General features: G+C 41.2%; 1 long non-coding RNA gene across 1 annotated transcript; it reads right to left on the reverse strand.

The window, feature by feature from the left end:
- Window positions 1-814: 814 nt before the first annotated feature.
- Window positions 815-3,211, reverse strand: LOC108449573. Its single transcript, XR_001865788.1, has 3 exons — window positions 3,036-3,211; window positions 2,472-2,532; window positions 815-1,234 (listed from the first exon to the last, which is right to left on the reverse strand). It is a non-coding gene; the product is annotated as an uncharacterized LOC108449573 (long non-coding RNA).
- Between the last annotated feature and the right edge of the window lie 8,330 nt (window positions 3,212-11,541).

Below are 11,541 nucleotides of genomic sequence, written 5' to 3' on the forward strand. Positions count from 1 at the left end.
GTTCTACACTGTTCTTTTTTTCCTGCAATCAGTCATTAATATTGAGCTTAACCTTTAGCAAAAAGAAAAAAATAACATGAAAAGCCATAGCCAAGGCTGGTCAGTCAATGTTACTCAAGTTATATTAGTCTGAAGCACCCATTCAGCTGAATCCTTCAACAGAGTCCTAATTACAAGCACAGAGACCTGCACTCTTTCATTCATATGAATAAGCACTGCTGATGAGTCTGGTCATATAGGATCTGTGAGGTCACTGAGCTGTAGGCCCTCAAACAGCTCCTGAATCATGGTCAAAAGGCATCACAAGGCAGTGCTAAACAAAGCCACTGATCTTCAAAAGGCTAATAGCATTACTAAACAAAGGTGATGTTGTTAACAAAAACAATATTGTCAGCAAAAAAAAATCCCTTTTAACCAAAAACATTCTTTCCTGAGCTCAGTTAATTACAAGGATCATCAAGGGAGAAGTTTGTGGCTCACTGCCTTAAGGAGTAAAAACTGAAAGTATTAACCAAATTTCAGAAGACGATCATTATTTGGAGTAAAACATTTGGGAGAAAAGAGAGGCAAAAGGATAAGAGGTTTTGTTTCACATGTGAGGCATGACCAGATGAAAACAGGCTATGACACTGTAAAAAGTCCTATTTCCTGCTCAAAGTAGGGTGAATTCTTAAGAATCAGAAGGGAAAGGCCCGTGTGAGAGTTTCATACATTCATAGTTTCTGCATCAATAGCTCTTGATTCATTACTAGTTATTCATTCCTCTGCTTTCACTCACTGAAAATTTGGAAACTCTTGAGAAGGAGAAGATGGAGACAGTTTTTTCACATGAATGTATTTTGTCCTTGGAAAGAGAGTCATGCAGTAATCCAGAACATTTTCTTCCCTCATTTAAACAGTCTTTTTTTAAACTGATCTTATTTTCTGCCCAGAAGCTACAAACAGCAGAAATCACTTTATGGGTGGGAAGACATATTTTTTGAGACTGACCCTTGGAGAGGGTCTTTTTGAATGGTGTGGCTGATGGCAGCAGACCTGTTGTTGTGTGGGTAATCCCTCCTCATGGGATCAAGTCTTTGTCAGGACAGGATTTTTCTCTGAATTCTGGGGCATGACAACTTCTCTCACCCAGGGGAAAGGAACAACTTCCCTTTTCTTCTTACAGGAAAGCCAGAGACACAGATCATTACTGCCATTCTCAACATACAGGATCAGCTTTGAATACAAACAACACCTGGACCAAAAAATGACAAAGCATTATTATTATCAAGGAGCTGAAGAAAAGGCCAAATCAAAAAGTCAAGTCCCTCTAGAAATGAAGAACTCTTCATTTCTACCGACACTGGGATCAATAGCAGAGTTTGTACCATGCTTGCATGCTGCCTACCACAAAAAGGCTCTGATACACTGATAATATGGAGATATATTAACCTTATTGACATAGCCTGTAACAACCAAGTAATTGCTTATTGTCCTTGTTCTGTGATAATTTCACCCAGGAATCATGTCTGTGAGTGTGACACAATGTGCTTTTCCTCCCATAAGTCTTCTAAGTTCTCTCTTAACAAGTGCATATGTGAGTGATAACTCACACACTCTTAAAGTACATTTTGGCTGTAGTGTGGAAATGATGCTTTCACAAATGCAGTAAGATTTTAGGAGAAATATAGAAAAACTTTTAATCAGAAGTTTTATGGACAGTTTTGGTTAAGTGAAATATAATTAATCGTGTTGTACATAATTAGACCCTGACTAGGGCATGGCAGCTGGCAGTCTTCTGCTCACAAAAGGTTTTGTGGGATCATTTATGGTTATGATTAAATGGTTAAAATTAGAAGAGCTCTTTCATCCTGTATATACTGTTGTGGATTAACCTTAGCTGGGAACTCACCCACCAGTCACTCACTCACTCCCCCAGTGGGATGGAGAAGAGAATCAGAAGGACAAAAGCGAGAAAATTCGTGGGTTGAAATAAAGACAGTTTAACAGGTAAAGCAAAAGCCACACATGCTGGCAAAGCTGAACAAGGAATTCTTTCAGCACTTCCCATGGACAGGCAGTGTTCAGCCACCCCCAGGAAAGCAGGGCTGTATCACCCATAGTTACTTCCAACAGTGATTATGTTTGGAGTCACTGTTGTGACTATCACTCCAAACGTCCCACCCCTTCCTTCTTCTCCTCAGCTTTTTATGCTGACCATGACACCATATGGTGTGGGATGTCCCTTGGGTCAGTTGGGGTCAGCTGTCCTGGCTGTGTCCCCTTCCAGCTCCTTATGTACCCTCGGCCTCCTCGCTGGTGGGGTGAGGAGCAGAAAAGGCCTTGACTCTGTGTCAGCACTGCTCAGGAGTAACGAAACATCCCTGTATTACCACACTGTTTCCAGCACAAATCCAAAACACAGCCCCATACAGCAACTATGAAGAAAATTAACTCTGCCTCAGCCCGAACTAGCACATGCATGACCATACCTACACTTGAGAAAGACTTCCAATCAGCCAGTTAAAGGGATAGAAAGAACAGCTCCCGGAGCTAGAACAAAGCACAAATCCATGTTGAAGTAATGCACAATTTATTTACCACTTTACGTTGGGGTCCAATAACCATCCTAACTATGCAAGGGTATTTGGCTGGAATTTGCCCTTCCAATAACAAGTCTTGAAGCAAAGAAGGCACACAACCTTCTTGGCTTGTAGTTATTGCTGGAGGCAAAACAAGGGGCAACCACCTGCATTATATCTCTTCTAAAAACCATGCAATTACATAATATTGTCACTCTTTTACAAATACCATTTTTTCCCTAAGTTTTGGTATGTCCCCAGCATGAGGAGACCTGCTTGGTGAAGTACTTGCTTGGCAAACCAAGCCCAAGGAATTCAAATACTTGGGCTTTGCTGAAAAGTACAATAAGAAAAAGTGTTTATCAGCGGTGCCACTCTGTGCAACCATACATTCCTCAGAAATTCCGGTTCACATCAGTTCCATAGGGCCCCTAATTCATCTGTAGCTAATGGGTAATATTTACTGGTACTCACAGAATTAAGTGACTGGATACTGATCTCAGATTTGGTTCACCATGACTCATAGGGGCTGACCTGTCAGAGCAGACACCGTGCAGGTACAAACTGAAGCACTACACTGAAAGTACAATAGCAAAACTTTAAAAGGGCGTTATCAAAATTGGTGAGTTTCTTACATACGCATACTTTCATACATTCTTTTGCTGGTTTTTTGGTTTCAAATGGGACTGCCATTTCTCATCCAATATATCTGTGGTTAAAACCATAATATCTGGTAAGAACCAGATCATAAAGGAAGCACTCTTGGAGGCAACAAGGAGATGTCAGAGATCCCAAAGGAAATGTTTCAAAGATCAATTTTGCTTATTTTAGAGGAAGGTATGGTCTCAAGAAGTCTAACTGCAAATTTATTTAATATTGAACAGACCACAGGTCAATATTTAAAGGAATAAGGGGAGTTAACTTTCTATTCAAGGAGGTGCCAAATGGCAAAACTGAAATGGTTGTATGCAAACGTAGATGTATATATCTATGTGACAAGCCACTTCTGCCACGGTATTACAGATCATCCCAGCACAAGTTTGTTGCAATAAAGAGATTTTGACCTGATTAGCCACCTGGCAAATGCCAGAAAATTCAATGCCAAAATTCATAGTGTGATTCAAATGTAGTTTAAAAAGTGAATGGATATGATAAAAGAATAATATTCCACATATTAGTATCTTCTCTTTTTATAGAGTGTTATCCAATTATTTCTCTTTTAATATTTGATCAGTCTGAGGCACATAGTGTCAAGAAAGTATATGCAAAGAGAGAAAACGTACTTGCATTTATTCAGCATATCCTTTCATATGTACAGAATTTACTATTCATATTGCCCCATTCCATTAACTGTGGTAGGTGATTTCCAAACACTGAGCTGAAGTGAGTCTAAGAACAACAGCACCATCATATTTCAAAGAAAAGCCTGTGAAGGGAGGCAAAGGGATATAACATATAATATAAACTAAGAACTGGAAAACAATTATTCATTCTGTTAAACTCCATGCTGTACGTCATTATTAGAGATGCCTATTGACATTGATATCTCCCCTGCTTGTGTTCAGACCTAAGGGGCAGGAAGGCAGACTAAGGATGTTATCCCAAGGACCCAGAGAGTTCAGACTTGTGGGGTGATCTTTAGAACATCCTGAAAACAGCTAAGGAAAGAACTGAGAATAAGAAACTTAATTTTTGTCTGAGTGTTGTTGTTGTCTCCAACAAAAGGAATCTTGATCACCTTCCTTTTAAACTCTGCTTCATTTTATCATTGTAGTGAAACAAGTTTGTTATATTGAAGAGGGCCTACACTCAATTTTTCTGATCCTCTTTATATGTGCTTGATTGCAACTAATTGTCTCATTCTCAGTCCTATTGAATGCTAATAAGAAGAAAATCTCAAACCCTGTCACCTGCAAAAGGCAGAGCTTTAAATATGAAATGTAGTTTTACAGCTCAGATTCCTATTAATTGCAGAATACAATGCATGCTGCCATTTCCTTATTGTTGGATAAATTCAACGGACCTGAAGGTCACCATAGCTATTCACAGCACACCTGGCTAGTGGCATAAAATTACACAAAAATACACTATGTAATGGATGCACACACAGCATGGAATAAATTACAACAAAAAGCTAGGAAAAGTCTTCTAAATTTATTTTTAAAAATCTAGTTTTCAAGGAATTTCTCTTCCCATTTTGTTTCTAAATGTAAGTCCCTCCACTCACCAGTAGCCTTTTCATAATCCTTATTCCACTCTGTCCCTATAATGGCTGGTGGCCTTGCCTCAGTTCAAAGGCCTTTCCTCAGCTGGAAACATTTTCTAAAATAGGAAAAAGAAGTTGTTTGATTTTTAGCTGATTGTCTTAGAAAGGGACGGAGGAGGAGGAAGAAGGTAAAGGAAGAAAGAAAAATGAAAGAGAAAGATTCTTAATATTTTACCCATACTGAAATAATCTGGTAATTCTAAAAAGCCAGTATTTTTAACATGCTCTCTCTGCCTCAAAAGCACTGCAAGTAGTAGCTTGCCTTGAAGCGTAAATGTTGGGCTAGAAGCCAAAGAACCAGCTCAAAAAACAGAAGGTCTGTCAATGCTCAAAGAAAAATCCCAGCCCTTTACTGAACTGATAAAACACCATCCCTTTTCTTTTCCACTGCCTCTGTGGAAATTCCTTTTCTTTTTCACCATCTTCCAATTGAGCCTGGCTATTCTTCTCAACCTCTGAGCTCCAATGCGGTTTGTCTGTCCTTCTGTCCCTCCCCTCCTTAGTGTGTGATCTCAGTCACCTTTGTGTCTCCCATTATCAGCCCCAGCAGCATCTCTGCTGTGCTTTGACTGGCAGCACAATCAGAGCTTGTTCTCTCTGGGATGCACAATGTGCTCTGGGAGTGGACCCCCTTGCATGAGGAATTAGACCTCAGCAACATCAAAGGGGTGCAGGAATAGCTGGCAGAATCCATGGGCCCCATGACAGGCATCTACAATAACCGCTCACCATCCAGTTGCCTTTCAAGGTTTTTGGAAAAGCAAGGAGGGATAATGAGAGTTTGCCAGACAAAAGAAGGAAGAAAACAGCATTTGCCGTTGCTGAAAGGAAGCATCAGAGCACTAGAGGAACTGAGAATGAGTGTAGAGTTTGCAAGGCAGAAGTTTGAAAATTCTCCAATTTACAGGGAGGCCTTAACAACAGAACTCAGAGCAGATGTGGTCACTGTGAGGTGCTTTGACTGGATCTCTTTTTGTATTTTGGCACATCTCACTTGAGGCTATCTCAGATGTTTAGCAGTCTCCATCTCTAAGACACTCTATATCTTTCTGATTACAAATTCTCAGTATACACCCCTGATGTTAAGCAGAGCATGAAGCCTCTCTGATAGAAAGGTTAAGGTTTGAAAGCCTATGTACCTTGTCTTACAGGGAGGTCTATTGATCTATTGGTCTACCTGTTTCAGATCAGATTTGAGAATTGTCCTCACCCAGATCAAACTGCTAAGTCACTCTTCCCTCATTCATAACATATTTTGACTGCAATAATCTCTGTTGTGCTAGGGCCTTCTCAGAAGTGGTGTTTGTATCTTCTGGGCTTGTTTCTAAGAGTGGGGAATAGGGACATGATGCCAGGTGCAAAAGGGAAGAAAATCAGAAGGAGGAGAGGCAGGGCTGATGTTTGGTGATGGCAACTGCCCATAGCCCACAGTTTTCAAGGATGTTCTGAACACAGCATAAGCACAGACAGGCCTCAGCAGAACTTCCCAAATGGATCTGGACATCTTCTGGGGTCAACTGAAGCTGTGCATTTGTAGCACAAACAGGGTGCACAGTACATACTGTAAACACAGGTAGCAGATTTAGGTCAGTGTCTCTATCAGTGCAAACACAGGCAATGCATAAGCCTGGTGCTCTGGCTTAAAAGTGAGGATAAGAGAGCTCTAAGTTTCCCACTTCCATACTTTCCCTTAATCTGTGTTGCAGGTGTCACACAGCTGCTTTAATAACAGCTCCTGCATCACCATAAAATTCTAACTCAGCACATTAAGGATGGTAAAAATTGGATTAGGGTTATTTTGACATGAAGTGCTAGATGTTTTACTCATCATGAGTACTACCACAGGTGAGGTAGAAACCTTTCAGAATGGATGGAAATAAACCTGGTTCAGAGACTGAACAGATCAAACTATTTGTGTGAGTTTGTGTGAGCAGTAAAATTGTACATGGTACAGGTTTGCACATGTCTGTGAACCAAATGAAGAAGCAACATATAAAACTTCCCAGAACCCATAAAGAAATAAAAAATGCCTTCTCATGAAAACAAACAAACAAAGAAAAATAAACAAAACAAACCCAAACAAACAAACAAAAAACCAAAAAAACAACCAGAAAAACCCAGAATTTTTAGGAAACTAAAGTTTCTACGCAGGAGAAACCAAACAAAAGGTGAAAGAACTGCCATTATGCAGCTGGTGGAAAAAGTGAACTTTTACGCTATTTTTATTAAGGTGATTTGATCCCACCCAGTAGTTAGGGAATAGCATAGTAGGCAGCTGAAAGAATTTTGTTAAGACACTTACTGGGAATAAACAGGGATGCTTCTTTCCCTTACAAGAAAGAAAAGAGAAAAAAATGTACTCTGCTTCACTCACCTTCCTCTTAGGAAAGATGAAACTCAATAAATATTTAATAATATCGATTTATCGTTATCATTCTCTCCAAATTAGGTAATGCTTGGGAAGATTTTGCTCATAAATACCTCAAGATGCCTCCAAGATCAGAGTTTGCAAGATTTACATAGAAAAAAAATTGTATTTACCTCATCTAATCTTGTAATTTTCACTGAAAACATCAAGACCTTTGTAAAAGAGGCTTTAATCCAAACTCATCATGACAGACTATCTTCATAATCAGTGGTCACTCCCAGAGAAAAATTCATATAATGGCTGTTCAAGGAATAGGTGAATTTTAGGACAAGATGACCCAAGATGAGTCAGCATCTCATCTACATCTACAGAAGGAGGCCTCAAATAACTAAACTTGCAGCTGCATCTACACAACAGACATTATCCTGAACAAACAGATGCCATCCAGAAAGTCTACAGATTATGGATTAGGTGAAATTGCTGGCCTTGTGTCACACCCAACCATTGTGAGCTGATGAATCTTGGACTTCTTGGTCTACTCAGACAAAAGCATTCCGGTTGAAGGAGAAGGCATCTAGATTAGAGCTGAACTCCTCAGTCCATCCATGCACCACCCTTTACTTAGGGCTTGAACAGGCCACAGCAATGCCATCTACAGGCATTACTTAATATCCACATCTGTTAGATCCACACAGATGAGCAATCAGGTCAAAATACATTTTTTCCTTGCTTCTGCATCATAATGTTCAAATTTTATGGTGGTAATGACTTGAGACCAATGGATTTTCAGTGCCCTTGTGTTCTGGGTAACAAATTCAAGAAAGGAGAGAATGGCAAAGATACCAGGGTAGATCTTGCTAAAGCATTTATAAACACAGATCATTCTGTGGTCCACATCTCTGTTTTTCCTACAACATCTCATATCCTTCAGAGTCAGACTGGCCAAAGAATTCACAACAAAACACAAAGTAAGAAACCAGATTTTCAAAAGAAATCCATGAACTGCAGAGACAGCTTTTTAGGAGGGATAGTCATAATGTACCATTCTCAGGAGGCAGAGGCACCCTTCTTAAAAATTATTGTAGATGCTGTAAAACTTGAAACTTGGCCAAAAGTAGTGAGGTTCATGACTTTTGCTTCAGATGAAAGAATTTAGTGACATTAAGCAAGATGACTCATGGACTCAGAAGAAAGACTATCACCTCCTGAAACACTGACACCACTGAGATTGTCCTTGGAGGTCTTCCCATCCAGGCAGTGATCCCAAATAACCCTGCTCCTTTTATGCAACGTAGCATCCAGGGCTCAGGATGATAGACTGCAGGCCATATGCTAGATCTTTGAGTTTGCTAAAAATAGGACATTTTTCTATCCTGCTGGGGACAAGTCTGTATAAATGTGACCAGAAACCTGGCACAAATCCATAAGGCTGAGATGAACAACTGAGGTCCTTCCTTCAGGCTTGTCAGGCAGCATCCTAATCAAAACCCTCTAGGACAGGAAGGGAGTTGGAACTGCTAGCTAAGTTTATTTTCTTTCAAATGTGCCCTTTTACTCTTTGATTGCTGTTTCTTTTTACAGTAATATACATATTTCAGCCATTATTTTCTCTGCACCTCCTTCCCTTTCTCTACTGGACACTGCCAGCATTAGACATCAAGCCTAAAAGATTTCAAGAGGTTAGAAAATGCTAGAGTACCTGTGCATACAGCTGCTACCTCCTTCCTTTGCATTAGCACCTATATCATGTTTAATAATAGCATAGACCTGTATCTGAAATTCACTTGGAAGATATCAGAGAAACACCAATTATTTTTGAGGGACATAATCTTCCTTTTGCAGACACTCCCTAAAAGACCCATCCTGCTGAGATTCCTGGAGGGTTCTCAGACAAGTGCTGCCATGCTGAGCTCTATTTCCTGAGCACTGTTATCACCAGTCTGTCTGCTATCTGGCCAGATTCCTACACAGCTGATGTCCCTGTCTCTGTACTCTTGAACATGCTATGGAAAGGCTGTAAAACAGCCTGTGCATGTGTCATAGGTCTTGATGTTACTCCCTGCTCATGCAAGCAAGGCCAGTTTTATAGCTGCTCCCTCCCAGTAATAAGTGGTGCTGCTGCACAGAAAGCAAACTGTCCATCAACATTTTCATGACCAAAGGGGTCACTCACTTTTCTGGGTTTAAGATGCTCCTCTTTCCACACTGTTGTCAGATCCTTGGCCTGCTCTCCATCCAGGCTTCCACTGGCATGACTGGATGTCAGCTACACAAACAGCTCATTGGCATCCAGCACAGAGGTGGAGGTACCAACGTTTTTGGAGGAGGGAGGAGGAAGGGGCAGGAGCACCAAACTGGATCAGCTGCTATCAGAAGAAAAATTTGCTTCATCAGTGACTGATCTACTTTATGATGCAGCTCATGCACCCACTACTACGTCAGTGTTCATTTGCCCTTGCTGGGGCTGTTCAGCCTAGAAAAGAGAAGGTTCCAGGAGGCTTTATAGCATTTTGCAGTACCTAAAGGGACTCCAAGAGAACTGGACTTTTCACAAGGGCAGTGGACAGGACAAGGGAGAATGGATTTTGGGTGAAATTAGATTAGGTTTAGATTAGATATTAGGAATAAATTCTTTACTGTGAGGGTGGTGAGGCACTAGAACAGGTTGCCCAGAGAAGCTATTGCTGTCCCACCCCTGGAAGTGTTCAAGGCCAGGTTGGACGGGGCTCTGAGAAACCTAGTCTAATGGAAAGTGTCCCTGCCCATGGCAGAGGGCAGGAAATAGATGATATTTAATGTTCCTTCCAACAAAAGCCATTCTATGATTCTTTAAGATTCCTCATTACCTCGGGTGTGCCAAATGTCACATCAACTCTTTGTGCTGCCATGACTGAAATGAGGCCATAGCAAGGAGAAAGAAGAGAAGGCAGGAGTGACTTTTTTTCTTTTTTTTTTTTCTTTTTAACCTTTACTCTTTTTTTCCTCTGAAATCACTTTGATAATTCAAAGTAAAAAACCCTCATGACTGCTGCAGAAACAGACCTTTGTTTTCCATCTTAAAAAAAAATCTAACCTAAAAACCCCTGCAGATACACAAGATTAATTTTCACTACTTTGTTTCATACTATTTATAAGCAGCTCTTGCTGAGTTTTAGATTTTGTGGCTCAGACTGCTGGCTGTAAATGCTTTCTTGTCCGCTCCTGAAGCCTGATTGATGAGCGCTCCTAGCCAAATAGCAGCCTGTATCAGCAGGCCCAGGCTTGCAGGCTGGAACAGGGCTTGCAACACTTGTTTTGAATTCCTGTTTTTACACAGGAGCACACTTCAGAAAAGGCCTTGGTGCATAAGCAGAGACAGCATGAAAACTTCAACTTGGCTCCCTGTGCCCATGTTTTGCAAACCTCAGGCAGATACCAGATGAGATCGGGCAAAGAGCATGGAGGACAGAGGTTGTTGGGGTTCCTTCCCCCCTGCCATGTAGCCCTGGGAGAGGGGCCCTGGGGGGGAGGCACGGGGTTCCACTGCTCCTGGTCAGCCTCGTTCCCCATTGGTTGTTTTGTGTTCCCCTGTGCGGGCAAAGTCCCATGACTGAGCAGTTCCTCGGCAGAGCCCGGTCATGCAGCTGGAGAAATAAACATCTCTCTGAAACATATATCAAGAATCGGTCCATACATATTTCTTTCCCATTGGCCTCCTTGTTTGATACATCGTGTCACAGAATCCCCACTGTAACAAATGGTGGAGAATTGTGAGCAGAACAATCCCCGATCCCTAAGCGACTGATTTGTGAGTAAAGAAACTTTGGATTCCTCTTCTTGTTTTTGTTTTGCTATTCCATATCTAAACTATGGAGAAACCGTGGAAAGACTCTTGGCTCTCCGAGCCCCATATGGACATTTATCTCAAACTTGAAAAGATTCTTGAATAACGATTTGTAAATTTTAGCTTAATTCAAGCTCAAAAGGAACTGAAACACTTCCTGGAATGGTTGTTTAAGAACTTTTTATATGTTTCTTGGGATTTAATTCTTACCAAAGACTTTTGGAACACCATTTGGACACAGCACAGTTAATTTTGAGTCAAAATATATGCCGATGGAAGAATATTTTTGTGAATATTATTTAATTACCAAGACTGTTGAACAATGTCATCTGTGTCCTTGTGAAGGGAAGCCTGCCTCAGGGACCGTGCAGCTTCGCCCATGTGGACCGAGCGCTCTCTGAGCAGCAGCGAGGCAGTTCCTGCACGCGGACGGAGCCAAGCGAGCTGCAGTGTTGGCAGTGGAGCGAGGCATGAAGGGAGTGTCGCAACCCGGCGGTGCCCACCTGGCCCTGCGCAGGGCAGG

Source organism: Corvus brachyrhynchos, unplaced genomic scaffold, assembly GCF_000691975.1.
Source record: "Corvus brachyrhynchos isolate BGI_N302 unplaced genomic scaffold, ASM69197v1 scaffold28, whole genome shotgun sequence".
Lineage (NCBI taxonomy): Eukaryota > Metazoa > Chordata > Aves > Passeriformes > Corvidae > Corvus > Corvus brachyrhynchos.